At 40.1% G+C, this 23,320-nt stretch overlaps 1 protein-coding gene across 8 annotated transcripts in view; it reads right to left on the bottom strand.

The window, feature by feature from the left end:
- Nucleotides 1–19,165, bottom strand: part of WDFY3 (WD repeat and FYVE domain containing 3) — a 319,930-nt gene extending 300,765 nt beyond the window's left edge. For 5 of the 8 annotated variants that reach the window (XM_039539793.1, XM_039539788.1, XM_039539790.1 and 2 more), the window contains exon 1: nt 18,735–18,863. The gene's annotated coding sequence lies outside the window, so the exon portion shown is untranslated. Of the gene's footprint in view, nt 1–13,567; nt 13,590–18,125; nt 18,321–18,734; nt 18,864–19,118 lie in introns of those variants that run through there. The other 3 variants (XM_039539787.1, XM_039539785.1, XM_039539786.1) reach the window with 3 other exon arrangements.
- Nucleotides 19,166–23,320: the final 4,155 nt, after the last annotated feature.

Raw genomic sequence — 23,320 nt, forward strand, 5'->3', positions numbered from 1 at the left:
AAGCAATCAAGTTCTCCTGTCAATAACAGAATGGAAGTTTGAAATTAACCTCACTGTCACTGCTCTTTTTATTACCTATCTATTGTGGTAATACCTACAGGTCAACTGAGTATGACAACCTACTGTGCTAGGCAAGGTGGGGAAAAGGGATATAACATATGCACAGTGAACAATATGATGCTTTACAAACACTGATTATTTTTAACTCTGTTTAGCTAATCTGACTAAAATTCCACCAAAAATGACAAAAGAAGGGCGAGAAGGAGGGAAACATGGAGGACAAGGAATTGGAATACGGCTGAGGTGGAGAGAGAGAGAGTTGGAGAAGCAGTCACTCATCATAGGAGATAGGGTCCAGACTGACAAACTGTAGAAAGACATGAGATAACATCAGAGTCCAGTTGTATGCTACAATTCCTCCCATAGTAGCCTCTTGTGATTCTAGCTAGCAGGAACAATTTCTCTAGCCCAGAGCTGGCTCCTCCCTGGATCTCTCTCCTCCAAGTCCTCATTTTATGGCAGGGAGGGAGGGTGGAGCAATGCATGGGCCCAAGGGCCCTTAAAAGAGGTGGGGTGGGGAAGGGAGTGTCACTCCTGTTGCTATCATCAGTGGTAAAATAAAATAATCTCAACTTCTAATTCTAATGAGTCCTGCGAGAGAAAAATTCTTCACTCACTTTTAAAAATACCTAAAGAATCTAATCTTAATGGGAAAGCTCTACACATATAAAACACGAGTTTAGAATTAAAACTACCTGATGCCATTTTTGGAGGGAGAAAGCACTTGAAAAAAATAGATAGTTAAAGGCATAGATTTTCAGATTTTACGACCAGTAAAATTCTCAGATGGAAATGTATGATGAGGTTACACCTGTTTTAATCACACAACATGTTGTGTAGATACCTACTCCATATTTTCTCTTCCATTTACTTGGTTCTAACTTTGAGCATGTCCAGCCATGTGTAAGAATGGTAAAAGAAAAAATATAATTATTAGACCACATAGGAATGGAAAGGAGAATACTGACAAATATTATAATACCATGATACAAATTCATGTGATACTATATTCAGTTCTGGTAACGCTGTCTCAAAAAACGTGCATCAGAAGGTATAAAGAAGGATGACAAAATATCAGAAACATGGAAAGATTTAAATATGAAAATACAAAAAATTATGACTGCTTTGGAAAGGATGAATAAAAAACAGGCATGATAGAAGTATTCATAATAATGACTATATAGAAAAGGTAAACAGAGTGCTGCCATTTACACTCATTGTAAGTAAAATGGTCATTAAAGGAAACTGAAAGGCAGCATTATGAAAACTAATCAAAGAAAAAGTTATGTATAAAAAAGCTAATTAGTGAAACATTACCACTAGATACCATTGATACCAAGACCTTGGTGGGATTCAAAAAAAGAATTAGCCATTTACGTGCATAATGATTAGGTCCATAGTTACAATGAATAGGAATTTAAAAAAATAGGGCTATAAACTGGTCTTACTATACAGTGCTGAAGCTTGGAGTCTTAAAACCTTACTATCTCAACTCCAAGTTTTCATAAACATCTTCCTTAAACAAATCCTCAATATCAGATATCCAAAAAGAACGACCCAAAACAACAAATGATGTACTGGAACCCCCAGTGCCAGAGCTGATGAGGCAGACCAAAGATAACACAGAAATGCTCAACAGAAGCACAACTGAAAGCTATCACAATGACATGAGAAGAAGCTATGACTGCACCAGGAAACCAACAAAGGCAGAAGTCAGTGGTGAAGGCCCTATGTTCTGCATGAAAAACAGAGGCATAAGAGATAAACCCTCATGGTTTCAAGGTATAAACCAGTCACTGAAAAAGCCAGAATTTAGAAAGCAGCTTCCTCCGTTGGCAGGTGATTTCATAAGTTGTCCACAATGGCATTTCTTACATCATCTTCCGAAGCACCTCATATAGGCCAGTGACAGAGCTGTGAAGGCCAAAAGTATAACTGGGTTAAAAAAAATTTAGGTAAGTTCATGGAGGATAGGCCCAGCAATGGCTATTAGCCACGGTGGTCTATCCTGTAGGTGTCCCTAAACCTCAGACTGGACAACCGGGGCAGGGGGGAGGGGGAGAGAAAAAAAAATCACACAATGAATTCCCATGTTCTGCTCATCCCATCTGAAGCATGTGGCAACTGCGACTGTGTCAAAAGACTGGATACTGGGCTAGATGAACCATTGGTCTAATCCAGTATAGCCAGTCTTATGTTCCTAGTCCACAGAAAATCTTAATGTAAGGATTAAATTCTATGTTTAGTTCCCTAAATTGTTCTTTTGTTGAATTCACACAAACAAAAATACATTGTTGTAAAACTAGGCAAATTTTATTCTCATACATTCAATTTAAGTGAAACTCTCAAATTGCCAAATCAGGGGAAAGCATTCTGTTCTGGTAAAGTTATACAGTCTATTATGTCGGAACCTAGTTGATAATGTTCTTCTGTTTTTCTTTAATAAAACGGTTCCTTACAAATTTGTTTTATAAAACTGATTAACTTAAACAATCAAATTACTCTAAACTCGGATGACCAGATAGCAAGTGTAGAAAATAGGGACACTTCCCCCCGCCCAGGAATGGAAGAAGGTACAGTTGCACATATAAGACAGCCCCAAATATCAGGATGGTCCCAATAATATCAGGACATCTGGTCACCTTAAGTTAAACCCCTATTGGCCAGTGTAATTGGTGTGGGAAAGAATGGTACAACATTTTTTTTGAAAATACAAAGAGAAAGGAAACATTAAACATAAATCAGGCCTTTGCCTAAGTTATCTTTTCCTACTAGAATACTGTAAGTTGCTAAGTAAATAAATAAATTGCATATTTAGAGGACAAATATTCAGTTTCTAAGACAACACAATAATGCTTTTGAACAAAAGCAAGCTTGTCCATTAATTCCTGACTATAATTGTACTCCCAGAATTCTGTGCCACTGCACAATGCAGAATTTGAGAAGAATTAATGTTTTACACAGAATTTCATTTTTCCACGCAGAATTGGTATTGCAGAGCTTCTGGCCACCATTAGAGGCCGCTGGACCCAGCAGAGCTCAGCTCTCCAACTTAAAAATATAGGACACTGCCAAGGGGAAGAGGAGCTGGAGGGTTCTGGGCGGCTGCTGTTCCCATCACATCCTGAAGTAAGTGGCATGCAGGAAATGTCGTACAAGCCCAGGACCCAGCATCAGGCTTTCTCCTTTGGGATTCTTGGGCTCTGGGGGGGGGTAAGGGATGCCAGTATCTGGGTGAGGGGAGAAGAGGTGCTCCACAGCTGGGCTCTTGGGGGGGGGGGGAATCTGAGAGCAGAGGGGTAGCGTTTCCCTAAGATGTGCTCAGCTGGCACATGACACACCCAGACTGAGGTGCCTAATAAAGCATAAATGAGAAACAGGAACTGAGTTGTCATAGAGGTTTCTTTAACTCCTGGGGGAATATTTTTGTTGCCTGTGTTGTTACAGATGTACTTGCTGACAGATTTTGAAATAAATTACTAAAATAATTGAAACTGGTGTGATTATATTGTGTTATTTTGACAAATAAAATACGCAGAATTTTAAAATTCTGCATACATAATTTTTATTTTTTTGGCACAGAATTCCCCCAGGAGTATAATTTCTCCTAGTGAACTTTAGAGGTTCTAGCTAGCTTTAGAGGTTCTTTACTGTAATTCAGTTTCTCAAAACCCTGATCTTATTTAATTCTCTTACAAAATATTAATGTTAATTTAATAGTAATTCCCTGCTAATACTTTTTCAACTCTATTCAAAGTTAGTATTAGGCTCAGAGCACAGTCATAATTTTTTGCTTGTACTAGATTTCACTTGAGCCCTTCACGTTACATTCCCTGCTCCCCATCCACTCCTGCCCCCAAACTACAGGCAAACTTCCATGAACACATGCTTCCAGTGCAGGAGAGTGAACGAGCATACCTGGGTCCTTTGATTTGTATTAGTTTGTTAAAGTTACCTACTCTCATCAACAGAGAAAAGGCCCTTTAACCTACTGCACTGAATTCCCAACATATTGTTTAGTTTAGTTATCATGACCTGAGGGTCTATATCATGAATCAGCCTGTCACAGAAAACCACTATAAGTGTTCAGAGCAACCCAACAGACTGTTAGCAAGTGACACATTAATTAAGCTTCTTCCTCCCATTCCATAAATTATGCTCCTTCTCTAGAACACAACTTTATCAAAAATTATAACACTAGTACACATTTTAAAACCCAGTGATACAACATAGTTACAGTCAAATATTTTATGGAGTTACCAAACACCAGATACAGCACGTGGAGGATTTCACCATCTCCACTATATCACATGCTTTCAGGAAAAACTGGAAGCACTGAAACCACCAGCACTGTGCCAGGTTCCCTTTCAGGCACTGAGTAATTCATGGGGCTTCAAATTCCCTTTTTAAAACTAACTTTAGATTACCTCTGACACCATAACATAAAAGCACAATACACTGGCATCCTGGTAAGAGACTGGTCTTTCCCCCTCCCCCAAACCATCTGACATGGGCCAGGTTTTTAGAAGAGGTTAATACCCCGTCACATAACAGGGGTCAGCATCAACTGACTCCAGCAGCTACTGTTATTGATAGTCAAAATTGGCCCCAATTCTACACAAGAATTTTCTAGCCTGAACCCTGTGGAATTGCACAGAAGTTCTCAGGGACTTGAGGGTGCTTCTCACTGCAATAGAAAAATCATTTTAAATAAGAAACTGAAATTATTAAAACAATACTGTCAGGGGCTCGAGTCAAAGTCAAGCCTAATACCTGAAACTATTAGTAAACTTGTTTTTTTAAAACTGGCTAAATTTCAAGTTGATGGTGTTGCTTTAAGTGTCTTTCTAAGCCTAAGGTCACAGACCTAAGCAGTGAGAATCGGGTAGAACCAAAACTTAACATAAACCCACCCTGTGTTTTAAGCACTAAGTTACCGGTACATTCACATGAGCAGCTACAAAACCACTCTATTTAAAGAAGGGGGGGGGAAGCTTAAAAATAGAGTTTACTGTTTTTTTATTTTGAAAAATGTTTACACTTTTCTTTGTATATCCTTTTTTAAAGCTAAACAATAAATAGAAGAGAGAGCGGGAAATTATTTTTTGCAAGTGGCTAAGCATCTTCTATCTTGCAAATAAACTGATTTGCAGCTAGCTCTGTGTTTAATTATTGGAGAAGTTAAGTAGTTAGAGACATAATTCAATGACAGCTAGATATTTTTATTTTAGTTTGTTTTTAAAAATAGTAAGAACTCTCCACAACCGCACTAGGCGCTAGTTGGTTGGTGCTGTCGGGGTTTTTTTTTTGTTTGTTTGTCTGTCTGTTTGTTTTTTGGGGGGCGGGGGGGGGGGTTTGAGGGCATGGGCAGGGAATCAGATGCCATAACTGAACTCTGCTTCTCTGACCTAGTCATTGGATTAATGCTAAAAGAAAAAACAAAACAAACTAACTACTGGGCCACATGATCTGCAGTAGCAGCAATTTATAATAAAATACATTGTAGTTTTATTTTTTTAAATTCAAACTCAAATTAGTATATTTGTATGTATTACACTTAATATATTGTGTTTTCATTTGAAATGTTAACACGTATGGAAAGCGCATAATCATTTCTAACAGAAATGAGAACTGCAAGTCAGTTTCATTTCCCCTCCCCTTCCCACTATTAAGATTACAAACGTCACTGTAGAAAAACAAAAATAGAAACTAAAGTTATTTATTTAGATTTATTCTACCCATGACAAAATATTTTGACACCAATCTTCCTTATATGCCATGTATTAATTATTTTAAACTGGATAAAATTAACTAGCTTCCCATAAAAATTAACCTATCTTGGGAGAAAACAGTTATATGTAAGCAATGTTTTCCAGAATTCGTAAACTTTTATTATTTAACACACACCTATTGCTGGGCAAGAACTGAAAACAAACAAATACACCACAACTCTGGTTCACTATACAAATACTGATTGTGTGCACTTGCTCCATGTCTTCTCTTGTCACAGAAGCAATTTTTTCGTGCAAATATATATATGTGCCTTTAAGTCAACAGTAAGATAGAGCCTCAGCTGCTTTAACTAGTCAACAGAGATATTCTAATTTACACCAGTTTAGAATCCAGTCAGTTTCCTAGTATGTCTAGATTCCCAGAGTTCTACACATTCATGCTAGCATTATAAATTTTAAGGATACTACGGCAAAGAGAGATCCATTTTTTCCTGATACAGCACTTTAAAAAAAGACTAAATTAAAGAAGAAACTGATGGCAAAATACTTAAATTACCAAAATGTATCACATTCAAAGTAAAATACACTTAAAAGAAAATGTTCTGATGTTGTACCTTTAACTCTCCCTAAAAAGGAAAAGCTTGAAGAAATATTCCCTTGTTTCTTATAGCCCCGCTCAAAATCTAAATTAGAAATGCATCTTTAATACTTTTGTTCACAAAAGTGACTAGAAACTTTAACAAACCTAATTAACAGGCATACTAACATCCTCTTAGACGAGATCCTCAGAGACTGAGTTTTTTATATATACATTGCTAAAAATGTTGATGACTATAGAGCATGAGCAATTAAATTGTGCTGGCAAACCAAAAATACATCAGTTTCACTATCCACATGACTATTTCAAAGAAAAACACTATCCAGTTTTATCTCAGAAATTCTTTTTAGAGACTCATTTTTGCCTCCACAAACCTAACTAAATTCCCTAACAATCTGAATTTAAATATTTTCACTCATTATTAATTAGAGAACGGGTAGTAAGAAGCGATGCTGTCAACTCTGGCAATTTTATCATCTCTCTCAATATATTTGGTGTTTCTCTTAAAACCCTAGAGCTTAGACTCATGTTATGTGAGAATCTCTGCTTTAATTTAAAAATAAAAGTACATTTCTAAACATTGTGAAGAAAAGCTTGAAAATACAACCTGAGTAAGACCTAATGGCTCAAAAACCAGAAAGCAAATTAGAAATCGACAATCTATTAGGTTTGGGGGGGGGGGTTGTTTTGTTTGTTTGTTTTTTTAAATAAAAGGGCACAAAAAATAGGAACAATAGGGAAAGAATAAAAGATGGAAGTCCTTGGTGAATTTTTTTTCTTGGGGGGGGGGGTGGAGGGTTGCCAACCTCAGGACCTCCAAAATCATGGGAGGCCTCGAGAAATCATGCCATCTTTTTGCCACTCCAATCAACCAACATTAGTTTGAAATAAAAATATTAATCCTTTTAGTTATAAATTCAGGTCTCAAGATCACTGCTAGGGAAAAGAAGTTAAGATTAAATAGTGTCTAGCATTCAAACAAATTAGAGAGGGAAAAGACTTATTAGGCCAACTATTTCAGTCCCATGGCAGCACAGGACTGTTTGAGCACAGCATCCAGTGATTTTTTCGGTCTAATTAATAACTTGAGTAATGGTTGTTACTTCTCCAGTTTAACAAATCTTAGTTAGTAAACTGTTCACCATGCTCAGGGTATACTGTGATTCGTTTGAAGTCATCCCATTATCTCTGTTTTTATTCCTTAATCCATTGTAAGCACTTCTCCCTTATTTGCATTTTACACCACCCAGCTTTTTATACATCTGCCTTGAAAAGTTGTCATTCAAATTTACCATCCCAAGAATAAATTCCCCTCATCCACACTTTATAATATTTATGATGAAAATTGCATATAATCCAAAAAATTGGTGACAAATTGTCAGTGTTTTCATATCTCCTTTAGACATCTTCTGGCCAACCTAGGCCTATTTAATTCCTGTAATCTGTCTCTCAAGGCCTCCATCTCCCATGTCACAGTGCAGGGCAAATGCACCTATATTTCCCCATCCCCATGATCCTCCAAAGGCACCCCGTCTAGGCTGCTGGCTCTTCAGCAATCACCTCTCTTGGGTGAAAACCCACGGCTCTCTCCCTCCTGGATATTTCCAGGCTGCACAGCTCCCTGTCTACACTGTGATATTCCCAGCAAGCCAGACTGCCTGAATAGGCTGGTATCTGCACTTTACTTTCTCCTCAAAGGCTATCAAAACAACTATAATCACCAGCACTCACAAGTTACCACGCAGCTCTAAGTAAGCACATTTATTCTCAAGATTAAAGCACTGCAGATAAATCATTTTTAAAAAAACTAATAAGACTTCTTCCTATATGCATGCTAAAACCTTGCCAGCAGAGGTCACCCATCAGTCTTATGGGGCCTCAGTCCTTTCAAACCCTGCCCAGGAAGGTTAGCCCACCCTCCACCCGCTTTGGACAGAGAGTTCTGTCCATTTGCTCATTCAGAAAGAAGGTCAGAGTCAGTTTAAACTCAGGCTATTTCTCCAGAAGTCCTTTATTTGTCTGGTGGTCTCTGGAGAATCCAGTTTGAGATAATACATGCAAGCTTCTCCAGATAGTAGTACTTATCTGGAGATATTACATGAGTGAATTTGCTGAATCACCTCACACTGTTCTTCGTTTCTGGAAGAGCTGTAGTCACTCCCCCCCCATGGAACTGGCTTAGAACAGTACATATACTTAATACAGTAGTATCTCCCAAAGATATTGCAGGAAATGGTCATATCTTCTTAAAAAAAAAGAACAAAAAAAAACCACTTTTTTTTTTAAAAAGTCCCCAACCCGTAATCTTTCTGTCCTTAAAATTTTTTTTAAAAAAAGCATCTCCCTATCAAGATACCCAAATAACCCAGTACAAGTAACACAGAGATGAGACTTTATTTTAAACACTCCCTTTTGGCCTTCTTCTTTTTAATCTCGGCTCTTTTGTTGCAACAAATTAACCATAATGCTTCAGTTTCAGAAGTTATTCTAAGAGTTTGTCAACTCCGGTGTTAGACAATAAGCAACCTTTAGTTATCATGATATTCAACTTTATCAGCTGAAACATATCACCAAAAACGAGTTTAAATAAACCTAATTCATCACTGTTAATTACTATTGAGAGTTTATGAACATACATGAACAACACTGTAGAAAAGCAAATCAACAAGCATGCTTACCCCCTGCCACCCACCCACCCACACATATATATTTGCGGATGAATGGTGAGGAATGGCAAGATGATCCAAGTAGAAGTAGATCCATTAACTTCCACCCTGGACCTCCCCACAAGCCACATCAATGCATAGGATGGCTTCAGTAGATCTTTCAGTGAATAAAAAAGGCTCCCACAAAACATCTCCTAATCCTGTCCCACCTTCACAGTGCAGATCTAGAAAGCAGATCTAAGAAGCTTCTTCAGAAGTATAAAAACCAAGCGTCTCACAAAGGAAGTTAGCCAGTCCCCGTAATCAATAGCTTAGTTTTCCCCACATTGTACTATAAAAACATTCACATACTTTATTACAAAGGTCATTAATGTACCAGCAGCCAATTCTTTGCATAAATTAAGCTCTAAAAGTGAAGGTATGTTTACACACACTGCAGTGTTTAGCATGACTACTGTCACATCCCCAGAATACCAGACATTCTGGTACTTCCAGGAACACCATGGGCCTCTATGACCCCACCCACAAGGTCACAGTAGCAGGGCAGAGTGTCACTCTCTTCAAAATGGCATTGTGTGCGAGAGATACCAGACAAAACCACACACCGTTTAATACCAGTACCAGACAGGAACCAACCCATTTAAAAACAGGACAGTCTAGATTAAAATCAAATGTACAGCCTGCCTAACTGTGATACTTGAGTGCATCTATTTCATATCCTTCTTTATAACTTTTTTCTATACATCTATAAAAAGTTAAGAGGATGCCTTTTTACCATTAAACATTACCTTTCCTGATCATTTATGTTTCTCACATATGCATCATTCATTATAAGCACAGTCATGTGCCACTGGTTCAAAAAGTACAGTAGGTATTAGTTGTGTGTGCTACTGTAAAGGGTGCAGAACTGTTTCTCCTATAACTCCCTCACATGCTTATAATGGGGGGGCATTTGTTAACCAATGAGGATTCTTTCCTAGGAGAGTGTGTTGGTCTAAACCTTTTTATTGGAATAGTTTTAGCTTTAACTTAAAAAAAAAACCAAAAAAGGTTCTAGCCCTCACTATAGCAAATTTAATTTTCCAAATGTGAAATGAGTATTGTTTTCTTAAGTCTGCAGAAGAGACTGCTCCAGTGCCATTGCTACTGCTCACAGCTTTGTTAAGCTGGTGACGAAAAGTAAGTCAACAAGGTTTGCGGGTGTTGTGCAGAACCCCATGAGTATCAGAAAAACTGTCAAAAATCATGCCAGTTTCACAGCCCCAGTAAGCAGAGATAGGTGCAGCACAAGGTACTGGAGTTTATGGCAAAGACCAGTCTCAAAAAAAAGAAAGGAAAAAAAAACAACAACAAAGGGAAGGGTGGAATAGTCCCCTCAATAGTTAGGATGATCTGAGGAGAGTTGGTTTAGAAAATCCCCTTAAGCTACTTTTTAAATTAAGGGTGAGTGAAAACCCACCTTCCCTAAAATTCTTACGGGTAAGAATTTAAACATATAAAAAGCATTACCTATCCATATGCACTCATTACAATTTCTTCCTTACTATTTTCCCATTTAAAAGAAATAATCAATCAAATTAGATATAAAAAGACCAGCAATGAAGGAATGAAATAAAATATTTAGGAGTCAGAAAATTTCACTTACTAAGGTTGATCAGCCAACACTGTTCAGCCAAGTTAATTTTTTTAAATGGCATTTTCTGTTCCTCTTTTATTCTTCAGCATGATATGCAGCATATGCAAAGTGGCCAAGTTCACATTGCTGGAACCAACATAATTTTTGTACTTATTTTGATTATGAAATATTGATCTTGCAACATTAACTTTAATGTAATGCTATTTTTGCATTTAATAGATGCAACATCTAAGTCAAATGTGTTGAGGCATATTGTGGCAAATGTGTTCAGGCATTCTCTACGAACTCTACCTTTCCACAACTGAGATTACTCAGTAAACAGACTTTGTAACGAAAAATCACTGTATATATTATCTATTCCCAGAAACCCAGAGTATCAATAAAACTCTTAAGTAACATTTCTAATCAGTTATCAGACGATCCTATAGATTTTATGAGTTTGTGTTGTCTTAACTATTCAGTAGGGAGGACAGTTCAAACCTGTACACAGCAATTACCTAAAACATAGCACATGAACAAGGGGAAGCCCACCTTGTGAAAGCTATTAATTCCACACAACATATGGGTTGCTAGCAAAGCAGATTGTGCTCTTCACCTTGAGACTAAGATCACCTCCAACACACATTTTCCAAGCCTCAGAGAATTCAGTATTTTTCACCCAAATACAACTTTGCAACTTCAGTATCAATAGTCTGTGAAGAAGTTTCTTGTCAATACCTGCCAAGATATTTTCAAATGTTTAACCAAGTTCTATGATTTTCATCAGAACTTATTCCACACACTTATGTTGACCACTCGTCCCTTATTTTAAGACAAGTCCTTATTCATTGATTTCTCCCTTAGAGAGGGATCCCTTAGGGTGATCACCCATCCAATATTTTAAGGCATATTAAATGTATTAAAACTAAAATGTACTACTTTAAATGTTAAATTGAAGTGCCTGATAATTGTATTACACATTTGAGGGCAACAGACTGTACACTTGAGAGAAAAATGCACAAGTGACATGATGTTTCCCGAAAACGCCCTTTAAATTAAAGTATTGTCCCTTATTTTTCATGTGGTTTTCCCTTATTTCCATCCAACATAGGTGGTCACCCACTAGACTAGACAACCTCACAGATAACAGGAAACCAGAAAAAAAGCACCACTTTTTACACTGCAATGGTTCAAATACATTATCAAAGACTTTTTGTGCACAACCATCAAATTGGTTAACATAGGAGTCCATTTAAGATTTCATCTATATCACATCTTACAATTTTATCTTAGCTCAAACTAAGCAGGGTATGAACAGGCCAGTATTACCGTGCAAAGCCTCCAAGGAAAGTAAGTTGCTGCAGTAAATAGCATTAATGATTCAGCATATGGCACTGAGAGTATATGGTAATAGTTATGCCAAAACATTAATATAATGCCTAAATATGGAGTTTGATGGAACTGAATTGCTGGAGACGACACCTTTCAGATAATGTGCAAAACTAAGTCCTGACTACTTCTGGTTTCTGAAAATCCACAGTGCTTTCTGGAAGCATAAATTAATCCAAGCATCCTGGACAAATTCCAATTAAGGTACTACAATCTCCCTATCTAAATATTACTCATGTAATTCCAATTCAATACGGTCATCTTACCTAAAGTGCTGAGTATGTAATACTGTGCTATACTGAACTCCAGAGGTGGCAGCATTCCACTTTCAGGTAAACTTATCCAAGGGCTTGTGTACACTGGCACCTTACAGCACTGCAACTTTCTCACTCAGGGGTATGAAGCCCCCACTCCCACCCCCGAGAATGGCAAGTTTCAGCGCTGCAAGGTGCCAGTATGGACAGTGCACCAGCGCTGGGAGCAGCATTCCCAGCACTGGTAGCTATGCCCCTCATGGAGGTGTTTGTTATTTTGTTTTTTTTAAGAGCACTGGGGGAACTCTAACAAAACTATACAAGCCACGTTAAAGCACTGCCAGTGTAGACAAGCCCCAAGTAGTTAAAGAATTTTGGGTTTCTTGATAAAATGGTTCTCTGACCCTCACTACTGGATAGTTATGACTGCTTGGGTGACCCAAGTGATGAATTTCCTTGCTCACAAAACCCCCAAACATTTAAAAAAAACCCACAAAACATTATTTTAGGGTTTTTAGCTCTGGAGTCATGATGGACAGGTACTTTTAAACTTAAAAAAAAAATTCTTGAAGATTGTCTGGAAATCATTAAGTGCTGTATCTCTTATTGCCAAACAGTTTGTGCATTCTAGCATGCAACTCTTGATACATTCCTTGTATCTCAGTAGTAAATTGCTGAAGATACAAAAAGTGATTACTTACTGTAAAACTAAAACAGCAAAGACAACCATCTACAGACACTAGTTGAAGACAACAATTATTTGGAATGTTCTGGTTTTTGGGTTTTTTTTAAACACATAAAAGGTATATGTTTTGAAGACATCTATCTAAAGATACTGAAAATGGAAATCTGCAAAGAATTATACTATCTAGTGATGTATTTTACAATACAGAAGTGAAAGATCTGATCACATTTTTCAAACTGTAGGTTTTGAAATGATTAAAGTAGCTCAGTTTTAGGGGCTGCTAAAAAGCTATTATGACATAGCAAATTGTCAATATATTTTCCTACAGTTTAAGTACCTCCCAGGCAAGTGTGATTATAAAATATTTTGGTAAATTATAACTAGGGCTTGTTTGTCATAGTAAATCATTTGAAAATAATCACTGTCTGGTCATGGAAAAAGAGGGAAGAGTCACATGCTTATAACAAGAGGTGCCAAGAGTCAAAGACAACATTGTTTAAAACAAAGTATCCTTTATTTTGCAATAGAAACCAATAAAAATAATGTACAAATATTTAAAAATCCCTACCCAGTGCCTGGAGGTTCACTCCAGCAGCAAATAGCACTGGACAAAACACCTGCTACTGCCTCCTTCTCTTCAGTGCTGCTTGCCTGCATAGTTGGTCTGCAGAAGCTTAGCTGAATGTCATGACTTATCTTTAAAAACACATACATACAAGAAATAAAAATTCAGGTTAACCCAATAAAAAAAACCCACCAGCAATGGCTAATTGGCTTGTAACACAACTACAAAATAAAGAGGTCAGGGAGAGAAAGAGGGACGGAAATAAGTTGTAGGGATTTTTCTATGTGCCCAACATGTTTGATTAAATAGGAGTCTTGTACATACATCCTGTCTCCAGCAGTACCAATACCCAATACTTCAGAATAGGTGCCCACACCCAAACAGAGAGTCTATAATGCATCTAGTCAGTTGAATGACATTGGCTATGTTGTTTTCCCCAAATATTTACAAGCCTGGCCAAGGTTATTTTAGGAAGAGGACGTGTCTTCCAAAACGGAAAAAAAACAGCAAAAAACTCAAGTACAATAGAAAGGGTGCCCATTTTAGCAGTTAGAAGCCTGTGCATACTATAAATCCAAAATCCAACGCACATCTGATTCATTGAGTTTAGGATGAATATACAGCACTTAGCACAAGGGGATAACCCAATGCTGACTGGGCCTCAATGGACCACTCTAAAACAAATTAAAAAAAAAATTGAAGCACCACTATGTAAAAAGAAAAGCTTATCATGGGTTTTCTCTTAGAGTAGAAGCCTCACCAAACTACAGTTGAAGTCAACAGTAAAGACCCCTGCTGACTTCAAGGGCAGTCAGATAAAGCCAAAACATCTCCCCATCTCTGCCTTAGCCTATGCTAATGCTGAAATAACTGAAATTCTATACACCCTCCCCCCCAAGATTTGTAAGGTTTTATTTTTCATCTTATACCCTGAAACCATTAAAAATCTTATTTTCCTACAACTTTTTTATCCACCCATATAACCAAGTGTAAAGTGGCATTTCCATGAACTTAAATTTCATGATAGTCCTAACCTGTCCTATATTTGCCCAGCTATCAAACAAAAATCAGACAAACCTGAGCTGAAGGCTACTTAGCTCACCAACCACTCCTAGTTAGATACAACTGAATTTTAAGTAAATTTTAAGATTAAGTAAAGAAAGGACAACCACAAATCAACATTTCAATGCTAAACTAATTACTGGAAAAACAGCATGTACCAACTAATGATGATCTGTCAACCCATCTTGATATATTAGATATTAGCAATCCTAAAGGATCTTTATATCTTGTAAGATTTGTCTGTCTACTCCAGCTAGTACTAAATCATTTACTAAAATTACAAAGTAGTGTTGACTTACACAAATGCATCAACATTTGTTCAATAACATGCAACATGATTTGAAAACAAAAATTTACAAAGTTAGTCTATTCTTAAGGCATAGTCAAAGATACTATATATCAAGCATATTAGTGTGACCAACATCTTGGAATCCAAAAGTTCTGTTAACTTACAATTTAAAAAAAATAGATTCTAGACTCCAGAAGTACATCATTTTTCTGCTGTCCAGTAGTCTTGACTCTGGGTTCCTTGCTGTTCATGAAACTGAGGGCTAAAAGGTGACTTCAAGTGTATTAATCAGCAGTCCCCTTTTGATTCTCCAGAAGTTAATTATTCAGTGAGCCTGAGAAACGATCAAGATATTATATGTTGGGAAATGGAATAAGTGCTTCCCTGACTACACTGAATCAAGTGTTAAGACTATTTAGGGGACATAGAAAACAACCTCTGAAGGATACTAGATAAGATGCTATTCTTCTTGCTTACTGTGTATTTCCTATGGTGGACACACTTATTACATCTTCTCTGCAGAGGAGGCCTGATGCTTGGCAGATCAATAGGTGGAAAACAGAAGGAAGACAGAAGGCTCTGGAATTATGACTCAATTGTTGTGATTTATGCTAGGAATTTTCAAAAGTAATAATTGTCTTAACTGAGATATATACCTGTACTCAATAAAATATTGTGAACTTTGGCTGTGTATACAAATGGAGTCTCAGTATTGCTGTCTGCTCAACTACATAGTCCTGCTATCTAACTTTAATAACACACATTTGTTTTGTCTTTGTGTGTACACCTACACATTCTGAGGAAGAACATGAAACCACCACATCTCCTTGTCTGGTAAGTGATATAGTCTGCATTAGGGTTTAAGAGGACTTGCAGGATATTTTCACTGGAGGATGCCACATGGCCACAACTGCCACAATTTAAGACTTATGTGGTTCTCCTAGACTGAAAGATTCTAAGGATGAGTGTTTAATAGTATAGTAAGGTTGAAAGTGAAGAAAGTTACATATAACTGTATTACTACTAGTTTGGTTTGTTTTTACTAGGATAGTCATCTCAGGGCTCCCCATAATTATGTTTTGAAGGTTTCTAACCACAAGAGATAGAAATGCTTATTTGAAACTATTCTTCCTACACACTCTAGTTAGACTAGTCCTACACACACTGCAAGAAGTGGCTTTGGTTCATTTACAGTATTTATGCCTCCATTCTGGATATTTTTACTTCCTGTGCTTAGTGTACATTACCTTTGTTTATTGAAGAGCTTAAATAAAATGAGATGTTTGTAAATGATGCCTGACATAAAACATTTAATGTTCTTATGTTTTTAAACAGCTAAAAAGCAAAACTAAAACAAAAAAGTTATTACACAATAATATTTTACTATTCACACAAACCATGTGTCTGCTAAGACTCCCAGGGTCTTTCATGTATTAAAAAGCTTAAAAATATTCATGCAAACACCTGAAGAAAAATGTGCCTGAATTTTCTATCAGTTTTCTCCATCATTTTACAAATATTAATTAAAACAAGTAAAAGTAACATTTAGGCCCTGATTTAGCAACACACTTAGCACATGTTTAAGTCCCATTTGCTTCAATGTAAATGCAAAAAAGTACAAAAAACCAGAAAGCTTAAAACTGCACATTAAGTTGCAAGCAGGGATGAACCTGTCCAGTTCCTCCAAAATATATACTACACTTCAAAATACCATTCAGTGATGCTCTGCTGTTTTTATTTAACTGCATCATGCCACAGAAGATACTTAAAATGTTCTTCATATAATACAGCTATATGCTTTATCATCTTAAAAATGAAAAATGCGCTTCTTGCTATCATAAGTTCTCTCAACATTTTACAAGGACACAATTTGGAACTAACCCACAAAGACAAAAACATTATGCAATGCCTACATTAACGTGTTTGACCACCACACTGTTCAGTAGAACATTTCACCTAGATTAGTTGTGAAACCTATAGAGCAAAAGGAAGATTTTCTTTTTCCTTCTTCGCACCGCTGTATTTCTGTTTTTTTTAGGATGTTCCCCACATGGACTTTCCCAACACTCTTGTGCAGCCATCAAGGCAGCAAACTAAGGTTTTGATCCTTCAAGTCGACATATACACCTTTACCCCCAATATAACGTGATCCAATATAACACAAATTCAGATATAAAGCGGTAAAGCAGCACTGGGGGGGGGGGAGGGAGATGCACGCTCCAGCGGATCAAAGCAAGTCCGATATAACATGGTTTCACCTATAACGCAGTAAGATTTTTTGGCTCCCGGGGACAGCATTATATGAGGCAGAAGTTTATGTGTAGACTCAACATCTGCACTGAGGCCAACAGGGCTCTAGGCAGGTGCAGGAGTCAACCTCGCCATTCAGTTTACAGGATTGTGGCCTAGAACTTAAATTCCTCTGGAATAAGCCACGAATCTGTAATTTAGCCTAGAACTGCAACTCTGGATAACGACCCCCCATAAATGACCCCCTCCAAACTACTCTTCTCTCACCCCCTGTGGGGACATGAATAAAACTCCTCCTTGCTTTTAATCCAGGTTCCACTCCCTCCTCTCCTTCCAGGGCAACCGAGCCAAACACTCCTGTGACACCCAACAAAGTACACGCCGTTCCCCACAGACCAAATACAAAGGTACTGGCCGTCAGGCTGCGCGGGGGAGACCGGGCCGCGATACACCCCTTCCCCTGGGCTCTCCCGGGCGGAACAATCCTACCGGGGAACAACAAAGGGCAGCAGGCAGAGGGTTAATGAAATCACTGCAGGGCCGCGGCGCTGCCGGCGCTCCCAGGTCTCTCCCGCCGCCCCGCCAGCGGAGCCGGGCTTTACCTGTCCCTCTCTAGGCAGGACACACCAGGATCGCCCCCCGAGCCAGGCCCCGCTCTCCAGTGTCGCCACCTGCCTCCCCCAGCGCGGCGCAGCCGCCCCACGCCCCTTCCCCAGGTATCCCTGAGGTCCCCCCCTCCCCTGCCCGGGCGGCTGCAGGGCGCGGACGGATGGAGGCAGCTCCCGACGCAGCATCCCTGGGAACTAGGGAGCGGAGCCGCCGCCGAGGCCTATGGGGGGCGCGGGAGACGGGTGGCTACCGAGCTCGACAAAGCGCAGCCAGCTGCCGCCCTCGGAGGGCCCGGGCCGGCTGCACACAAAGCGGCCGCCCGAGGAGGATAGGGCGGGTGGCGGCACTCACCGGGTGGGGGGTCCGACCTCCGCCCGCGCGGGGGGGTTGTTATTTTAAATAACCGAGGCTGCGGCTCCCGCAGAAAATTCCCTGGCCGGCTCCGCCGCTGCAGCCCGGCGGGCACCGCGCTCGGCTGCCGCCGCCGCTGCTTCCACACCCCGCTGGCCTCTCTCCCCCATCAGGAGCGGGCCGGGCCGAGCGGACGCGCCAGGAGCAGCTGGAGCCGCTCCCCGGAGCTGCCGGTGGCCATTTTAATCCGCCTCCGCTTCCCGAGTGCCCGGCTCCCAGCGCTGCCTCCTCCCGCCGCTCCGCCTCCCGCCTGGCTCCCTCCCTCCCTCTGCTTCTCTCCTCCCCCCGCCTGAGCCCTCCCTGACCCCGCTCCAGTCCCCAGCGCCGGGGCTCTCCTGGTACCGCCCGGGAGCGGGCCGCCTCCCCCCACCTCATCGCTCTCCCCTTCCCGCCCCCCAATCCTCACCACGGCGGCCGCGCGCGCTCTACCCCCCGCCGCCCGGCTGCGGCGGAGCTCGGCAGCCGCCTGGTGCAGCCCGGAGACCGCCCCGCGCTGACGGCTCGCCACAGAAGTGGTTTCGGGTGCCCCTTCCCTTCCGGGCCACTTACTGCTCCTGGTGGCGTCTAACTGCACGGTAGCCCCTCAGGCGCCCTGCCCTTGCCTCACGCCGTTCGCGGGGGGCATCCCCGAGCGCTGCTCTGTAGCCAGCTCCAGCCTGGCACCGCAACAGAATAAGCCGTTGGGTGACTGCAAAATGGTTGTTGAGCGGACTAGGGAAGCGACTGGGGGAGACGCAGATGTTGCCCTGTGCCACCCGCAGCCCAGATCGCCCCTGCTAGCCCTTGCAGGGCTCCCTGGGGCTGTCACGTTGAAAAAGACCGCATCAAATTGCTGCAGCAAGGAGCACGGTAAACAGGATCGCTTTCCAGCAGCACCCAGCTACCGAAATATGCTGCTTTTCCTCGAGGAGGAAACTAGATGCGCCCTCTTACTGTCGGTACTCGGGCTGTAGCTCCGTCGGGTGATTATTATTTCGCTCCTGTATCCTCAGGGAGCAGGTTCTGCAACTCCTGCTCATGCACATGAGCGCTTTTGAGCTGAAAGACCCCGCAGCTGTTGAGGAACGGATGTCACCGAAAGAGAGAGGAGGTACTCCCCCTCGAGCAGAAACACCCTCTCTACAACGCTTAAGCAGCAGTGCCTTCCCCTTAAGCAAGAGGAAAATGAAAATTTCATATCCAATTGATAAGAACTGTGTTTGGTACACTAAATAATGAAAATAATTAGCTGAATATTTTTAAATTTGATCTTTACACGACAGAATTAGAACTGTACCAGCTTTAGTACTATGCTTTCTACATACTGATCTATGATATTTTAATACTTCAATTTTTGTTCTGTTAAAAGTATGAGGACACAGGAAAATTGATATCTAATAGGACATCACCATAGTGAAACTGCCTGGAAGTACTTAAGAGAAAGAGACAACTGAAACAGACATGAAATTAATAACTCAAGTATCAGGTCTAAAGAACAGACAGACTCTCTCACTTACCAGTTATTGGTCAATGAGGAAAATTTAAGTCAAGTCTGAGAAATTTGTTTACCAAGTGAAAGGGAGAGAAGAAATAAAAGCAAAGATGATACCTATAAAACAATAACAATGAAGGAGCAAGCCCCAGTTTAACTTTGACTTAAAATAGTCCACCAATAAAAGGTAAAGCTTTTGACTTTTCTGTAAAAGCAAGTGCATCTTAATTTTAAGAAAGATATCAGTTGAACATTATTAACGTTGCACACAAAAATAAATTTATTATTTCTACACTGGATGACTGGGAGAAAACATTTTGCCTGAGAAACTCCCATTAATCATACTTCAGTGTTATTTAATGTTTCATAATTAAGGGTTAGATCCTGCCAGGTTCCATACAGGGAAGTGACACTAAGTGGAACAAGGCAGAAACTCTTATTAGTGTTCAGCTGCCTGCAACACCTAAAGGCTAGCTACTAAATTAGGCCCTGTTTCAATCATCCAGATGCTCTGTTTATTAAATATAGTCCCTAAGCAGATACATTTATTGCACAGGGTATATAAGTATATCCATCCCCCATCTCAAGTCGCTTGAGAAATCTGGCACTGACAGCTCAGCTTGTATTTAGTCACCTAAATAATAGACTTTTAGAAGTGCTCAGCTCCCAACTCTGTTTTCCTCAGTGGAAGTTCTTCTGAAAGGCAGATGTTATTTAGGCTATTAAATAGGAGCTGGGCTCTTTGGAAAATGTCCCCGCCTGTTCAGGCTGTCATGAACAACATGTACTATGCTATTGTATAAGCTGCTGCTATCCAGCCAAATCTGATTCCATTAAAGGCAGAGGTAAAATTCCAATGAGCACGAATAGGTTCTTGAGCATCAGCAAAGTGATCCTCAATACGTATCTACACCATGGAAGCCTGTCTTTGCTAGGAGACTATTTCTATCAGATAATTCATCTGCTAGAATCCCTGCTCTCAGTGTTCTGGCAAAAGCAAACTTTGGCTCTAAATCAGGAGAATAGACTGGCCAGTGCTTTAGTCTCTTACACAGAATGCAATCCCCTCACTGATCTCTTACAATGCTTGCATCTCTCCTCATTTAGACCCAAGAGCAGTAGGCATACTAATAAAAAGTTGCACGGTATGTTTATCCTAGGGCCATTTAAATATAAGCAGTGACAGAAAGCACTGTGTGAAATTAGACACTCAGGTTTTCTCAGCTGAAGAAAATGTTGTCTACCACTGCCTCAGCACCTTTCCATTGCAAACTACATGTTTTAAACTTGACAAGTGAGCAGATTTCTATTTCCTAATAGCTACATCTCTCCACTCCTTAGATGTTCAAAGTAAAAAGCATTTCATATCGTAGTGGAAACAAAATTGGGGTCTTAGCCACTGATCTCAAGGGATGTATGATCAGGCACATGTATAGGTAAGGCAATTGTGCAATGTTATACAATGGAATGCACTGAAAAAGAAAAAAACTATGAGGGAACAAAACCAGGAAGAGTGAATTTTTTTGTTTGTTTGATGCAACAAAGTGGGCATTTAGGCCAGCTGCTGGCTAGTTCAAGGGCTGAGTTTATACTGCTGTCTCCTAAGTGGAGCATGTACACATGGCAAACATTGATTTTAACATGCACCTACATCCGATGCACCTACATCCGATGCACGATAACACTGAAGACAGTTCCCCTCAATTATAGTCCTGATCAGAAAAGACAGAAAGTCTGTTCCTATTGAAGAAAACAGAATTACTGATTTCATCACTGGGAACAAGCTCATAATTTGAGGAAGGGAGCTTTGAAGGTCTGCACATGTATGTTACTCTTATTACACAAGTCATGTTTAACCCCCCCACCAAGTTTGAATTTGTACAGCTATTTTCCCCTACTGCACATCCCCACCATGCAGCTTGATATCTAAGTTTATTAGCAAAAGCCTAGTTAGAGCACCAGCCACAATTCAATGGTTTTTTAAATAAAAATATTCAAAGTAGGCCTAGAGAAAACTAATTCATGCCTACTGTGGTCAAAGTGCAACGTAATCTGTATATTACACTGCAGCAGAAGTTTATTAAATAAGTCTTAGTTCCATCACAGATGTGCTTAAAGATAATTTCATATTTTCAGACATACTTGAATATCAATTTCTTTCCCAGCCAACTTCAGGGTACAGAAATCAAGTATAGTAGCACCAACTCTGTGAAATACTCTTGTCTGAATAGGCCAGATACAAATAAAGCTGAACAAGTACACAAAACTCTCCAGATAGCAGTGGGAGTTGCATGGACAATTTATACACCAGCTATAACAGTGCCACTGCATTCATAATGTGTTGTTTTACTCTCCTTTCTATGTAATGCTCTATTAATAATATTGCTATTTATAGTTCCAATATTTTGGTGAATTGTCACACAGCTTACAAATAGTAAGCTGAAAGGGTCTTGTTGACTAGTACTGGACAATTTCTTTCCAATCTCCTCAACATCTCTTCTCCTCTTACAGAGCTCATTACAGGGCCGCCCAGAGGATTCAGGGGGCCTGGGGTGGCCCCCGCTGCCGAATTGCTGCCAAAGACCTGGCACTTCGGCAGTGGGACCCAGGGCGGAAGGACCCCCCGCTGCGGGTCTTCGGGGCGCTTTGGCAGCGGGTCCTGGAGCGGAAGGACCCCCCGCCGCCGAATTGCTGCAGAAGAAGCTCCGCGGGGCCCGGGCACGTGAGAGTTTTCCCGGAGCAAGTGAAGGACCCCGCTCCAGGGGCCCCGAAAAGCTCTCGTGGGGGCCCCTGTGGAGTCCGGGGCAAATTGCCACACTTGCCCCCCCCTCTGGGTGGCACTGACTCATTATGACTAACCGCTTATCTTTTTCAGAGAAGGTGCTATTTAGGGTAATTACAGTACTATAATTAGAGAAAAGAAGGCATTTCCAATAATTTTTTCCTCCTTACAAAGCAATTGTGCACAAGGGATTGCATTCATCTTTTTTTTTTAAATACCATCATAATGTAATTTAAAAATTCTTTGCCCATTTACTACCACCACCTTAGATGATTAAAGTTTAAGAATGAACCAGTCCTACTGTCTAATCAGGTGAAATTCCCGTCAGTATCAGTGGGCATTTTGCCTTTTAAGTCACATTTATGTTTGCACTGTTGACTTGTAGTGTTTCATGTGGTTTAGTCAGTGAAACTAGACCAATCTGGATCTCATACATTTGCTATATTGCTGTGTTGGCATTCCCAAAACTGCAGGAAAATTACATTTTGAAAAAAAGCTAAGTTTTAAAAAAAGTCATTAGAGTATTTATGATAGGGCAAATGGCAATGACTCCTAACTGTAACTTGCTTAATGCTTTCTGCCATATAGGATTCCTGTGATTTTTTCCTTTATGAAGCTCTCTCACCATAATGGTTTACAGACAGCCTTTGATATTTAGCAGGGGGAAATCTGTCTTTGTGCCATGAAGTTCCAATCAGATTTGGCTGAATTATGAAGTATTAAAATAATTTCCTTCTCATCTGTGTGTCTCAGAAAAGCAGCCCACCAAAGTCGCTCAACACTCTGAGACCAAACTCTTTCTATTACACAAGCAGGACCACTACACTGGGAACACCAGGGAACTGCTAAAGCAGCAGGGGCAAAGGGAGGAGGAACAGGACG

The sequence above is a fragment of the Mauremys reevesii genome, linkage group 5 (assembly GCF_016161935.1).
Source record: "Mauremys reevesii isolate NIE-2019 linkage group 5, ASM1616193v1, whole genome shotgun sequence".
Taxonomy (NCBI): Eukaryota; Metazoa; Chordata; order Testudines; family Geoemydidae; genus Mauremys; species Mauremys reevesii.